This window comes from Hylobates moloch, unplaced genomic scaffold (assembly GCF_009828535.3).
Source record: "Hylobates moloch isolate HMO894 unplaced genomic scaffold, HMol_V3 SCAFFOLD_23, whole genome shotgun sequence".
Lineage (NCBI taxonomy): Eukaryota > Metazoa > Chordata > Mammalia > Primates > Hylobatidae > Hylobates > Hylobates moloch.
The window spans coordinates 18,268,720-18,284,139 of record NW_026652298.1 but is presented as its reverse complement, the minus strand read 5'-3'; the positions used below and the strand labels follow the sequence as shown (position 1 = coordinate 18,284,139).

General features: G+C 42.0%; 1 long non-coding RNA gene across 1 annotated transcript; it reads right to left on the bottom strand.

The window, feature by feature from the left end:
* Nucleotides 1-215: 215 nt before the first annotated feature.
* LOC131382338 (uncharacterized) lies at nt 216-14,217 on the bottom strand. Its single transcript, XR_009211728.1, has 4 exons — nt 14,099-14,217; nt 7,325-7,460; nt 3,177-3,387; nt 216-427 (listed from the first exon to the last, which is right to left on the bottom strand). It is a non-coding gene; the product is annotated as an uncharacterized LOC131382338 (long non-coding RNA).
* Nucleotides 14,218-15,420: the final 1,203 nt, after the last annotated feature.

Sequence of the window (15,420 nt, the reverse complement as noted above, 5' to 3'; positions counted from 1 at the left end):
AATGCCACTGAACTGTACCCTTAAAAATGGCCAAAATTGTAAATTTTGTTATGTCTATTTTACCACAACAAAAAAGGAGGCACGTTTATTGAATGCTTAGTTTGTGTCAAATACCTGATGTCATCAGCGCTGTTATCATCACAGTGACATGAGTTAAAACTGTCTCTCCTCCAGTGGATGGGGAAGGCTGACAGAGACTAAGTAAATTGCCCAGAATCACAACTGGCCATGGCAGAGCAGGAGGAGGATCCCAGCAGAAAGCCCCCAGAGCCTTGTACATAATCGCTACTGTGCTTGTGAGGCCAGGCTGGGGTGCAGAGGAGTCATTCCCCTGGGTGTGCCATGCCGTCCTTCTTTCCAAAGTCTTAGGGTGATCTGGGATTCCTTAGCTACCTCCTCAGAATCTCTTCTGATTTCTTTCAAGGCTCTGTGGGAGAAAAAAAAAAAAAAAGCTTTGTAGGTAAGACCACATGTACTCTCAGCCAAAGCAACTGCTGACATCCTCAGATGTGAAGACAAGCATGCCCGTGTCCCAAGGGCTGGAGGAAAACAATCCCCCAGCACCCCCTCCCCCCACCAAACCAGCCATCATGTGCCTCCACTGGACTTGGTTCTATGTGGCCGCCTCCACCAGACTCTGCTTATAAATGGCCAGGACATCTTCCACCGTGTCTATTAGCCACTTTTCTGCCAGGTGGTGGTAATTCTCACTAATTTGTACCAGCTTCATAGATGTCAAGCCCAATTTCATTTTATTATGTTTTTGAGGAAGAAATATTGATTAACTGGGTGTTAGTGAAATTATTTTCTACAAGTTGGGTGATGGAAAGAGAATTCTAAGTATGCCTACTATCTAAAACAACTTTACAAATGAAATATGCAAACATTATTTTAATAAAAATTACATTGGTGTGAGTAAACAGAGTATGAGTAGGCAGCATAATGATGTCTATTTTTTTGAGTGTAAAAATACTATTATTCACAGTTCAAAGATAAATTTGTTTTAGGGCAAGAAGGTAATTGGGGTAAAGAGCAGGGAGTGTGTCTTAGAGCTGTGGTTCCCATCTGGGCCAGCTGAGGGCAGTGGTTCTGGTGAGAGCAATTGTCGGCTTAGAGGCCTAGAGTTTCCTAAGGATGTCTGGTGAATGGTCATTCTGAGTAATTAGGAGAAAGAGTATTTCTAGCATTAACAGGGCCCAGTTAGGGTGAAGGGTGATAGGAAGTGCCCAGACTGCCTACCTACTGGGTTTCTTAAAGAGGTCCTGGCCATCCCCGAGGTACATGCTGGAAGTGTAGATTCTAGTGCCCTACCCATAGATTACTGAGTCAGAAATCTCTCACGTGATTCTTTTTCACAGTCAAGCCTGAAAATTACTGCTGCATTAGCTTCTCTTCAAGTGAAAGCATAGAGTTGAAGACAATAGAAAGAACTAGACCAAGATTAAATGCTGGGTTTTATGGGATTGTTATAGAGCCATGTAGGATCTGATGTAGGATCCGGGAAGTAGAAATACAAGAAGAGAGTCAAAAAAAAGAGATCTCCTAGGAGACTGTTGATTTACTAGCCTGGTTGGAAATACAACGCATGGAAAAAGGTGAGGCAGACAGAGCCATCCAATTGCAGGGTCGGAACTTGGAAGGCCTGAGGCATGAAAGGCATAGGGTGGGGGTGCAGTCCTCACCATTGGGAGGGCTGAGGGCCACACCACAGTGCAGGACGGAGAGGCTGGGGCCAAAGGAGCTACTGGTCCCAAGTTCTGTCCTGGAACAGTAATAAGCCTTCCTGCTCCTGTCCTTGGCTCCAAGGCTAAACTGGAAACCCAGTTTCCCATCATGCCTTTCCAAGTGGTTGCAGTCACAGGAGGTCCTGTTATAAACCCAACTCCCAAGTTTCAGACATGGGAAACTGCTATGTAAGATACATCTTTAGGGCTCAACAAATGGACTTGCCTTAAGGGACTGGTGAAGGTGACACTCATCCACCCGACTTCCTTGCCCTTGGTGGGAAGAGCAGTTCAAATGTTGGGCTCAGTGTGAGCAAAGCAAACACCACAGGTTGAGAAAAGAAGCGAGCTGTTGGAACTCAGGAGCTGTGTGTGTGCTCATGCCAAGCGGAGAGGGAAGCCTACTGTGGGCCTTGAATGTTTGGCATTTATCCCGAGGACAATAGGAAGCCATGGAAAGGTATTAAGCTACAGAACAAAGTGATCAGAATTATGCTGAGTCTAGGAAGTGCTATTGCTTGGCTGGTTAATTTGATCATATCAACAAGAGAGTCAGTATGGGGTCAAATTGGTTGCTTTCTTATTTGTTACTGAGACAAAAAAAAAAATACAGATTTTGAGGAATTTGATAGTGGTTAGTCCCCTAAGTCCAATGACTAGGTTGGCCTCTGTCATCCTCCCTTAAACAAAAATTCTTCACTTAACTCTAAGCAAGAAATGAAAACGTATGTTCTTGGGGTGACTTCATCTTTTGGAATTTTCTCATATATTTTTCCAAAATTCCAAAGCAATTGTTACAAAAAGGACACAAATGTTAATGGCTTAAAAAGCTGTCTGTGAATCTGCTTATTTTTCTGAAAAACAACAACAACAACAACAACAACAACAACAACAACAACAACAACAAAAAAACCAGAAGGAAATTAAGCTAGAAATGAATGAAATTACTTATCTCCAGGGATCAGTGAGAACTAAATGCAAGGTGTAGAGAAGAAGATGGAACTTCTCTGGGGATCCCTTTTGATTTGGTTTTGTGTTTCAAAGTGTGTTAAAGGTTTACATTTCCAAAAAATAAAATTAAGAAATGGAAAAAAGATGAAAATTGAATTCAAACAGAAAAAAACCAAAATTACATGAAATAAAAATCACACATTAGAAAAATTACTCAAGTCACTTTCGAGCAAAGTATGCTGATTGTACAACCCAACATAACATTTTCTAAGAATAAAAATGAAACTGGGTGGAAATCTTGAACTCCACTTAATAAATTGTTGATAGTGTGTACTGCAGGACCGGGCAAATGAGTAAGCATAACAAGGTTGTTGGGAACCTGGATTCTCACTGTGGAAAAAGAAAGATATAAATGTGGACTGGGATATCATGGCCCTTGCCTGAATTAATTATCACTATGATGGTTATGAAATGACAATTTTCTATTTCTAAATTTCCTACTCGTTTATTAGTTGGTATTCTTCCATAAAGAGGAGTGTTCCATTCTTCTTCCCACCTTGATTTTTCAAAATATCAGAAAATATATTTGTTTCCTCTAATGTGTTATAGCCACTTCTGTCATTTGTCATTTTGATGTTTAAATCATCCCAGTTTTCCCAGTGGGAATCCTTTCAAGAAGAATCCTGTGTCTTCTTGACATATCTCCATCTTCCTAAGAAATAAATTTTTGAAATAAAAATAGGTTTATATTTATACCGCTAGGACCAATTCAACGCCACAACACAAAACAAACAAATGAAAAAGCAAACATGTCAGCTAGATGCAATGTGAGATCTTTGATTAAACCCTGGAGGCGTGTGTGTGTGGGTGTGTGGGTGTGTGTCTGTGTGTATGTATGTAGTTAAATCAGCTGCATAAAACTGTGTAGGGACAATTGAACTTAAGAAAGACTATATTAGAGAATAGTATTATATCAATGTGAAATTTCTGGAGTATGATATGAAATGAGGAAAACTTTTTGTTGAGATACTCACCTAAGTATGTAGGAGGGAAGTGTCCTGAAGCATGGGAAGCTAAAACGATGAATTCTCAAATGATTAAACAAAAAAAAGTGTGTATATGTATACAGAGAGATAAAGCATATTTGGGACAATAAAAATAATTAGTGAATGTAGGTGAGCAATATATGGGTGTTCATTTTACTGTTCTTGCAGTTTTCTCCAAGTTAGAGTATTTTGAAAAGAAGTTGGAGGAGGGATGCTGAGTTGCATGACAAAGACTGTGGAAGACAGGGCTGGGACTGTACTATAAACTTTTAACATCTGCAGGGCATCCTAGAGGGTTCAGAAGGACATGCCACATGGGAAGGTGGCTGGGGGCAAATAGCAGAAAACAGAGCATCTGGGGTAGCAGCTCATTCACAGTGATTTAGGGTCTGCAAGCCTCGGGATTTTAACAATGCAGCTATTTGTTTTAAACACACATGTAACATCATTTCATTTTATACCCATACTTTACACATGCAACATTAGGGCCAAATTCCAGCTCCATCCCAGTCCCAATCACTTGATGAGAGGGACATTTATTGGCTTATCTGGCAGATGGGTTTTAGTCCAAAGCTTCTCTTCGTGAGTGATTTCAATTCTTGCTCGTTAATCTTGCTGTGAAATCACAGTTAAAGGATTGTGGGAGAGCACATCTAAGGTATCCAGTGATCAGCAATACAGCTTATTTTCTGTCAAGTATGACTTTGTCATTTTTATCTGATACTTACCACACAGCCTCATGCAAAAACAGGTTTGCTTCACCACCAACCCTCCTTCCCGCTCCCCCTTTCCCAGGCCCAGATACAGATTTGTATTCTTGGCATCCTGCTCTTGTTTGATGAGATTTAGGAGGCTCCAATTCTTGTTGTGTCCCCAGGAGTAAAGCAGCAACTGCTTTAAACTGATAACGACATGATTTTGCTGCCCTATAGATAGTCATTTAAACTCTGTGATATGTGGCCACTGCCTCAGAATTCAAGCAATGGAAATGACATCATTATCAGCCAACTCTTTATGATGAAAAATGACCCACATTAGGAAACAATCTGAACCCAAGGAAACTTTGGTGATCAATCATCACAATTATAATGTGCTGGCCTTTTATGTAAATCCAACCCACATTGAAGCAGGATTTGGATGGGAGAGTTGGGGGAGGAGAAATCTAGTGGAAAAAGAACATTAGCACAATGTAATTAAGCAAAAGGGAAAGCTTCAGATAATATATGTTTCTCAGGGGACCCTGATAGACCTAAGCTGAAAGGGTTGCATCATCATCATTAAAAGCATTTGTTAAATGCCCAGAGCCTACAGAGAGATAGGCTGGGCTTTGTGCTGCGTGAAGTTAGTTGAAACAGGTCAAGCCCGTTCTACCAGGAACTTGAGCCCTCCAGGAGCTACCTGGTTGATGAGTAGTGGGCAGGGACATTCCCTCACTGCCGGGAAGCAATTATAACTGCCAGAGGGTGATGTTGCAGCTTTGCAGTGCCCGGCTTTCCCCATTCTACTTTAGTCCCTTTGGGTCATTTGTCCTTTTCAAGGCTGCCTGGCCAGCCACATGCTCGAGGTGGCCTCAGTATGAGGTAGAAAGGAGTGGGACTGTCACCATCCATCTGCAAGAAGGCCGAGTGTTTTCGGAGAGCAAAGGAGGTGGGGACTTTGGTGATGAATCATGCCTTACCCGAGGGCATGTATGATTGCACCTGGCCAGCTTCATATGTCTGCATTTGATTCTTAGAGTTTATGTTTCGTCTATTACCTTTTTCTCAGACCTGGAAAGGGGTGTGTGTGTGTGTGAATGTGTATTAAGAGATGCAAGGAAGGTGAGGAAGGACAAAGGGATAACAGATGTGGCCGTGTTGGTCCCAGAAAATTGTAGAGAATAAGGCATCTCCTGGTTGCCTGTACCTTAGGAAATGCAAAAAGCACAGGAAAGTGAACACTCAGTTCAGCTCAGCCATCCCTTATCAAGGACTCCAGAGGCTGCAGGTCCATCCCATGGCAAGGTGGCTCTGGGCTAGTGAGTGCTCCAAGCAGGATCTCCACAGGATGGCCTCCATCTGGCAACACTGGTTCCCCTTCAATCCTATCTTTTCTTAAAAACTTTGTAGTGTCGTTTCTCCCATGCTTGCTCTTGACTCTACCTATGAAACTTCTTATATATGCACTTCTTATCCTGAAATCGATGTCCAGGTTATGAGGCCCTGGCCTACTTCCTCCCCTCCTATTCAATACTATCCTACATGATACAAGTAACCCTTTTCCACCTGCAGACCAATAAAACTGGAAATATCCCTCTAGGAGTTTGCTCCTTGTAGCTAAAGTTCCACCCTCCTATTGAATACAAATGCTCCTGAGAACAACACATTAAGCTGTGTGTGGACTGGTTATTTGATCTCTTTCAGAGTAAAGAGAGGAGCATCCCAGAGAACAAGGCACTGCCCCACTAGGGCAGATAGGATGGGTCTCCAGGGAAAGGGGAAGATGGAGGAACCTAAAGGAAAAATAATATGGATCATGACTTCATGTTGACTCACTGTTCTAACTCTTCACACCAATCATGTCTTTTAATCCTTACACCAATCTTATGGGACTATATAGGAGCTTTATTATTCCTTTTTGCAGAGGAGGAACCTGAGATTCAGAGAGGTTAAGTGACTTTCTCATGTTTACATAGTTGGTGAGCAGAGCTGGGATTCAAACCTTGGTAGTTCAATTTCCAATACATGTCTTTCATCATTACACTACTCCAGAGAGGAGAAGCACCTGTTGGGGAGAACTTTGTCAAGAATCCTGAGAAGTAGGTTCTGATACTGCAATTACCCGTGCCCTGCCTCCGGCCCAGGGTACCTTGGTTGTCTCTCGTTGTATTACAGATGTGTGTCCTGGTGGTGGCAGGAGGCCACACCTATCTAGATGGAACGATGGGCCTGCTGGCAGAGGCCTCACTTTGTTCTGGTGGAGTCAACTCAAGCAGCTGTGGGATCTTACCCTTGGCAGAAGCCAAGAACCCTCCTCAGGTCACCTTTGGACTTACAGTGCTAGCAGCTTTCTAATCTGACCCATCATGGCATTTTAAACACTGCCAGCAAATGCCCAACTGATTTATCCACAGCAATTAATGAAATCATATCTTAGGATCTGCAGACGTCATTGGGCATGCATCAGTTGACCACAGCTGTAGTCTGTGGCCACTTACGGAGAGCACCATCGGTTCAGTTAGCTCAGTGAGCATGTGGTGCTGAGCCTTCTCTCACTGTGGTGAGGGGCCGGGGGAGGTTGCATTTTCTGCATAGGAAACACCCTCCTTCACTCTGGGCTAAAGAGGAGGGGAAACAATTTTTTGGAACATTTCCTAAAAAATAGGCAGTCTCCTGTGTTCCTCAGGGCAGCTGATGTCCAATCAGCTCTCCCTGTGCTCCCCACAGTCAAGAAGTTTGGTTCTTTGGATGTTTTGTGTGGCAGCCCTGGTTCTTCCCAAACACCCACCTCCATCCCCATAGCTTCAGGCCTGGCTGGGGAAGGGCTATGTGGGACATGAAATAATCATCTCATAGCTATGGTTTAAATCATGCTTTATCTCATGAATAATCCATACGTGATTACCAGGAGTCGTTAATAGTTGTCAGTCTTCATTTTCCAGGTGGTGGGAAGTGGGGAGGGTGAAAGAAACATCACTAGGTCTGTTGTCCTCTCCTCACCAGCACTACTCCTGTGACCAGATCAGGTCTTTCTTCCCCACCTGGCAAAGACAGGGGCCACGGGGATTCTCAGGAAATGTTGGGTTGGAAGGGACATAAATAAATCACTGTAGCTGGGAGCATAGAGTCTATGTAGAGGAACTGATCTGCCTCTGTTCATAAAATCCCCATTCATTTGTACCTTTGGTGAGAATACTGCTTTCTCTCTGAGGTCTATGGGATGTATTATCATTAAAATTATGATATTTATATTAACTGGCTCACAAAGTACATCACCCATCAGGTCCAGTTTGCTTCTTAAAGCTGGAAGAGCAAAGAGTCCCCCTGAAATTCTTGGACTCTGTTTCTTTCCATTAAGTTCTTTTGTATATGGTGTATATTCGTGATCACATTTTAAACCAGATAATTTTTTCATGCCTCGTTTAACTTGTGTGTCTTTTCAGAGCCTGTACATTGGTCAGGTTTCTAATCAAAGCCAGATAGCATAGGTGAGTGTTGGGATGTGAGGGTAGTAGGGGTTTTGGTGACCAGTACTCAGTGGGTAGAAAAAGGTGAACAGTGTAGTGCTGGGAATGCTGGGGTCAGAAGATCTGGGATCAAGAAATAACTCAAACAGGTATTAGCTGAGTGACCTTGGATTTGACTTAAAACTTTCTGAACATCAGCTTCTTATCTGTAAAGTGGAGATAATACTTACCTTGAAAGGTATTGGGAAGGCTCAAATAAGATAAGGTATGGGGAAAAGCTTTGGGAACTATACAGTCTTACATATGTGAAAATTATGGCTTCTGATCTTAAGTTTGATCAAATAGTTCTTGAAAGAAAATGGTCTAAGAAGGGGCTTTGTTAAACAGATATTTCTTATTGATTTTTCTCCTAACAGGATTTAATCTATACTCGGTTGTTTTGTGTCTATTTTCTCAAGATATAGGCAAGTTAATAAAGCCTGTCCTTGGCATTGTGTTTGGCAGGGCCCTGCACCTTGCCAGGCCAATGTAGAAACGGGTCAGAGACTGAGCATAGGCAGTGTAACCCAAGAAGTGGGGGTGTGTCCTGGGAAGATGGTTCCTGCCTGATCGCCATGTTGGACCTCTGACCTGCCCCCCGTTGTCCACCTCCGCCAAACTTTTGAGCCACCTCATCTCTGTGCCCAGGTCTGTAGAGGTTTGAGGCTAGGGTCACATCTGTGGCCACAGTCTGCAGGCCTATCAGAAGGAGAAGTGGTTTGACATTTGAGGAATTGTTCTGCTGTCTACCATGTAGTAAGTGTTACTGATGGCAGGTGCTGACCCAAGCACTTTATGTGCATTACTGCATTAAATCTTCACAACAGTACTGCAAGGTAGGACCTATTATCATCTCCATCTTACAGATAAGGAAACTGAGCTCAGAGAGTTTTAGGTCAATTGCTAAAGGTTGACAGTTAATAGAGTGCAGATCAGGAGTCCCATGTGGGTATGTGTGATCCCAAAGGTTGCTCTTATTCCAGAATGCTGCTGCAGTGTCTTGCCCAGGTGGGACTTGACAGCAGTCAGAGCCTCAGATCAGACAGTGAGACCAAACGTGGCACTAGGGAGTATCCTCCTCTTGCTGAAGGGAAGAGAGGCAGAGGACTGGGACTGCATGTGACTTCCATCTTGTGGCACTAAGGTACAAGACCTGACATCAGTCGTAAATGAAACACGTCACAGGCCAACTCAACAGGGCTTAAATCGTATGGCTGTACATAGTGCATGTGTACCATGGGTACCTGTGCTTCAAAATCTCTTCTTTAAAGTTGTAACTGGCCATTTAAAACATTTCTTTTCCAAGTAGCTACCCCCACATTTTTTGGGTGGTTTAGAGTGGGAGTGGGGTGAGCTGAATATCATTACAACTCTTTCTTTTAACCTCTTTGATTCTGATTTCATATTGTTCATTCATAACTTATAAGTTATTGTCTAAAAGGAAAGGAAAGGGACGAGAAAGGAAAGACAAAGAAAGAAACAGAAAGAGAGAAAGAGACAAAGAAAGCGAAAGAAAGAAAAAAAGTCAGTTTTGTTTTTTTTTTTCAAGCAAGATAAGGAAAAGGAGAAAAAGAATGGGGAAAAACCAAATGTGATCCAGGGTTGAGTAAAGTAGCATGAAACTGAGGACTTTAATGTCTGTTACACCCACCCAATACCATCACATAAATCTCCACATTAAATTCTGCTAAACATGTCAGAAATGCAACTGTGCTTGCAAATAATTGCTGCCATTGAATGAATCCACCCTGGCACATCCATTTGGGCTCAAAATAACCCCTGTAACCTAAGAGTAAATCAGTGACTGGACACCCAGTGCCAAGCATAATCTCAAGCAACATTTAACTAGGTTCAATATTTATTTCCCTGCCTTGAGTCACTTTGAAATGATCTGGACTCAGTTCAGACAGGACCAGCCCTAATTTTATGGTGCTCTTGGAATCTTTCCAGCAACATGAGGGATCAGATGTCACGGAGTTCTAGAAAAATGAGATCCCGCACAGAAGATTTCACAATTTAAGGCACCCTCCTTCCAACATTTTGCAATATGTAGGCTTTTTACTGAAGATGTAACTTTTTCAGAAGCTTTGAGACCCTTAAGAAGTATGCCACGCACACTCTAACTCCTACTTCACCCCTAGGGATGGGGTGGGCAACGTTAACCTGGTTAACAGTTTGCATAAATAAAATCTCTTAATATCTGCAAATAGGAAAAGAGAGGCCCTCAATTTACTCCCATTTTTCAAACAAATGACATTTCCCAAGCAATTATGGAAGCCAGATTTGGGAAGCTTCAAGCCACATTAAAACAGCAGATAACACTCCTACAAGTTTGACAGACCCAGGAACACATCAAACAAATAGCAGCCAATTCTCAAGCTTTTGTATCTCAAATGCTCAGTCAATAGAAAATCAACCAGTTTTATTGTACACTAGAGATAAATCTTGAGATGGCAGGATTGACTTATAGCTCCCTGTTAAAGGGATATTGAGCTGACATTGAGTGACCTCACACTCAGCCGTAACATTTATCATAAAAGTCTGACATGGTTAAGTGAAGTGATTGATATTGGCCCATCTTGCTCTAAAATGTAGGCTTTCATCTGTTTTAGTTGGGAAAAGAGTAAAGAACCTCACTCATGGAATTAAACATCTTCCTTTTCTTTATTTTTCTATAATCTACTAATGGTTATCCTTAATTCAGCATAATGGCAGAAATTCTAGAGTCTGTGAAACCTAGGTTTATATCCTAGGGTCATCACTTATCAGCTGTTGAGCAAAATTTTAAGCTTCTCTAAGGGAAAGTTTCCTTATCTATAGAATTGGGAGAACTGAGTGAGATGATGTAGTTAAAGCAATTTTTTTTTTTTTTTTTTTTTGAGACGGAGTCTCACTCTGTCGCCCAGGCTGGAGTGCAGTGGCGCAATCTCGGCTCACTGCAAGCTCCACCTCCCGGGTTCACGCCATTCTCCTGCCTCAGCCTCCGGAGTAGCTGGGACTACAGGCGCCTGCCACCGTGCCTGGCTAATTTTTTGTATTTTCAGTAGAGACGGGGTTTCACCGTGGTCTCGATCTCCTGAACTCGTGATCCACCCGCCTCGGCCTCCCAAAGTGCTGGGATTACAGGCGTGAGCCATGGCGCCCGGCCTAGTTAAAGCAATTATTAAAGTACCTAGGCACATACTTAAGAAATGTTAATCCTATTATTATTATAATAATAATTATTATAATTTATTTTGACTCCTGACTTCATTATTCTGTCAACCATTATGCTATTAGCACAGTAATAATATAACAATTACAATACCTATTATATAACAACAATACCTATTATAGATACCTTTTGTTGATACCTACTAGGTATCAGACACTGTGCTCGATGCTTTAAATATGTTCTCTCATTTAATCACCACAAGAACCTCTGAAGTTGGTGCTATCATTAAACCAGTTGTTAGAAATAAGAAAATTGAAGCTCAGAGAAATAAAATTGCTTAAGATCACACAGTTGGCCAGGATCCAAACACACTACATTACACTGTCACATAGATTATCACTTTTTGTCCTATTACACCCTTAGAGGAACAGAAAACTCTAAAATTTGGGGAAAGTCACTTTATCTCTCTGGACCTCGGGCTTTTCGTCTGTCAATTGAAAAAGTTGGAGTGGATTACATAAGACGTTTTAGGACTCCAGGATTGTAGTGGACTCAGTTGTTCTCAAGAAACGCAAGCTTAGAAATGAGTAAATAGGATTTTATACATGTTTGAAATGGAGATTGGGTACAGGTATGGCTTGTTCTGCATGGTCGCTTTGTGCAGGCAGGCAGGCTGGAAGGAGGAAGGTTGCTGTACTTTTTATAATGGCTTAATTCTTTCTTCCCAAGCTATGGTAACTCTGCTATGGAGGAAGTGGTCCACTAACCCCAACATGCTTGTTTTCAGTATACATTGTTGTAATAAATTAGCACAATCTTTAATTTGGATAAGTCTTCACTTCCTGCTCCCAAATCTTGATTCTTCTGAGATACTTAATAATAACTCCTTCTTCCCAAGTCCTAAAATTAAATTCTCCTGCCATTCTGGAAATAATGTTGTGATTAAAAATCTATTTACATTTGGTCCTCACACTTCGGTATTGACATAAAATAAAACCACTGATCACTGTTGTTGTAGCGTTAGGATGTTTAAAATATTTCACATCCTGTCCACAAGGTAAGCAGTTTCCAGATATAGTCTGTTTTGAGGCTTGGCTTCCAGGGTGGAGATGGTGGGCAAAGGTAGGAAGAAGTGGCTGGTGAATGGAAGGGTCTAGAGCGGATAGAAGGGATTCTGAACCTCTCCTTTTGGCTAGAACCAAGCCCAGGTCATTTCTTGACCCCCTGGTGCTGGGGTCCAGTGGCAAGACATAGACACAGTGCCCTAACTCTGGGCTCTCATTTCCACCTCTTGAACACAGCTCTCTGCTGTGTTCTGGTCCTGGCTTCCTGACTTGCTATTTACCTTGGGAGTGTGACATGCAGAAATATTATGTATGATGGGTTGGCTCTTCAAAAGTGACAAAGACATTGCCACATTTTGACCTTCTGTTCTATTTGGGTTGACGCTAAAGAAAAAGTGAGAGAAAAAAATCATCTGCCTTCAGTTTCTAGGACTAGTAACTTTATGTTGTGCTTATACAGACATTAACCTGTCAGGAGTATTACTGATTCCTACCAATAATTTCAATAAACTAAATTGTTGGGGAAAATTAATATTAGTTAACCTAATTAACTCTAAGGATACTAATCAATTATATGACTGAATTAGAAAAAAAAAATTAAGGCCAGGCACAGTGGCTCCTGCCTGTAATCCCAGCACTTTGGGAAACCAAAGAGGGTGGATCACCTGAGGTCAGGAGTTCGAGACCAGCCTGACCAACATGGCAAAACCCCGTCTCTACTAAAAATATAAAATTTAGCTGGGCATGGTGGCACATGCCTATAATCTCAGCTACTTGGGAGGCTGAAGCAGATGAATTGCTTGAACCCAGTAGACAGAGGTTGCAGTGAGCTGAGATCACACCATTGCACACCCGCCTGGGCGGCAAGAGTGAAACGCCGTCTCAAAAAAAAAGAAAGAAAAAAAGAAAAAAAAAATTAAATGTGTTTGCTTTAATTAGCTTACATGTGTAGACATAGACTAAGTCAGGGCTCAGCAGATGCACAGGGAGTGCAGTGACCTTCTCGTGTCTTCTGTTTACTTAGAACTATAAACAGAAACTCTGACTAGATGAGTCATTTTAGGGATAGGAGAGAGGTGGGAGTTGGGGGTGTGTTTTATGGACTATTCTTTCAACATCACTTATCAGAAACCAAGAAAATTCATAGTTTTCTGAACGTCATTAGCCTTGGCTTTGATGATTTGCACCTAACCATTAAAAGTCAGTAAAAAGTCATTCATTGCTGGCTTTTTCCATGGAGTGTTGTTAAGCAAGATTTGTTGTCCTTTAAATATTATTTACCAAAATGTGACACAGCTTTTCAGTGAAAATGTACAGGGGACATTAAAATGTCTATTTTTTTTCTGAGGCCTCCTTAAACCTTGCAGTTCAAGCCCTGTCAGAGATATTACCAAACCTGTTTTTCAGGGATTTGAAATTTGCTCATAAAAATTAACTTCAGGCTTTTATGCAAGTTAAAAACAGAATTCATGTGGTTCTTTTAAAATCTTGTAAGTCTTTGAAAGAAGGACTAATAAAAATATACCTTGTTAGATGGCTTTTCCTGTGGCTGCACAGCCTGTTTGTTTAAGAACACGTTGCAGCTTGGCAGCTCACCTTACCCCACCTCTCAATCCCAAAAGCACAAAGTATTTCTGGTTTTATTCAGAGCCATCAATGGAAAATGTCAGCTGTTCCTTTTTTTTCCCCCTCTCCTGAAAATTGAATTAGTTGCCCAGGAAAGGTATAAGAGAGCTCCACTGTACAGGGCCTGAATTCCTGTGCTGGTGTCTAAGGCGTGGACATCTCACTACGTGTTCAAGAAACAGCTCACACTGTTCTTTGGGTCACAGCACGGGGCACCAATCTCATCCTTCCAGGCTTTGGAGGCCAGACCTACTACAAGGCCCAGTCCTGTTTCTTTTAGGCCCCAGCCACAATGAAACCATGTGCTTCCAAGGTCATGTATCACCTACCTATCCAGGGTCAGCCTTTCCCCCATGGGAAGCTGCGAAGATACCCATGTGGCTGTGGGCTTCTTCACTCATCCTCAAGACAAGAAGAAACCTGTGTCACACCCTGCTTGAGGACAGCTTGGTTTGCCTCTGCTAAGTACAACCTATTCTTGTGCTTTTGTCTTATGTTAGAGTGATGTCACAAAGCCCTACCCTGGCCTCATGATGGGAAGGTAGCAAGATGAGTGCTTTGGTGGAAGGAGAACTATATTATAGAAGATACAAAGATTCATTCATTTCGTTCATGTACTCATTCGTTCAAACATATAGTGAACATGTACTATGTACAAGGCACAATTCTAAGAGCTAAAGTTATGAGTTGAAAGATGTAAGCCTTGTCCTAATGGACCTGGAGGCTACAGATGAAGAAAAGCATACAATTATAGTACAGTGTGTGTGTGTGTAAGTTAGTCAGCAGTGTGATAGGGTGTTGTGCGTCAGAGGAGAGGCATCTAGCACAAGGTGGGAAGGAGTGTATGGAAGGCTCATGGGTGAAGTTGAGAAACAGATACAAATGAGGATCCTGGTAGGGTAAGTACAATTAACAATTAGTTTCTAAGATAAAGGTTCTGATGACTGTAATTTAGTCCCAGAGGGTAGAGCCTTTCAGGATATAGCTTGGGATGCTTCCTTTCTAGCTGTTTCTTTGAGGAAGGTGCCATTTTATTCCCTAACACCCACTGTGGTCTCTGTAGGACTTTGTCCCATTTATGATCAAAGTCCAAAAGATTAGATTACAACTGTGCTAAGCTCAAATGCCCATCCCCACCTCCTATTATTTCTCATATAGGACTGACCTGGTAACTGCTGCTTGGCTGGGTAACAGATGTTCGATATGATGAAAGATCTTAGTGGAGATGTCACTCAGGAAAGTGACCCTGTTCATTACCTGTTCCTACTGTAGTGCTTTAACTGTGCCATAGTTACGGTTTTTGTGGAATAGGAATTAACTAGTGTGTCATATCAGAAGGACTCCATCTCCCAAAGTCAAGAGCCCAAATGATGCTGCTTTTCTAGATCAAGCTAGGCTTCTTTACTCTGAAAGATAGACCTCTATCACTGTCTGTGACAGACAAGGACTTAGCAACTAGCAGGTGTCACACTTGTGTGCTTTTCTCAGGCAGGCAGCTCAGATATTCTCTAGTTTTGTAGCTTTATTTCTGATTTTAACAGGCGTTGGCCTCTTGTCTCTGAGCCCCTTAAAAGTTAGATGCAACAAGCAAAGAAAGGGTAAAGGATGAGGGTGTTGGCTTCTAGAGGTGGCCAGGAGAGATAGCAGATAG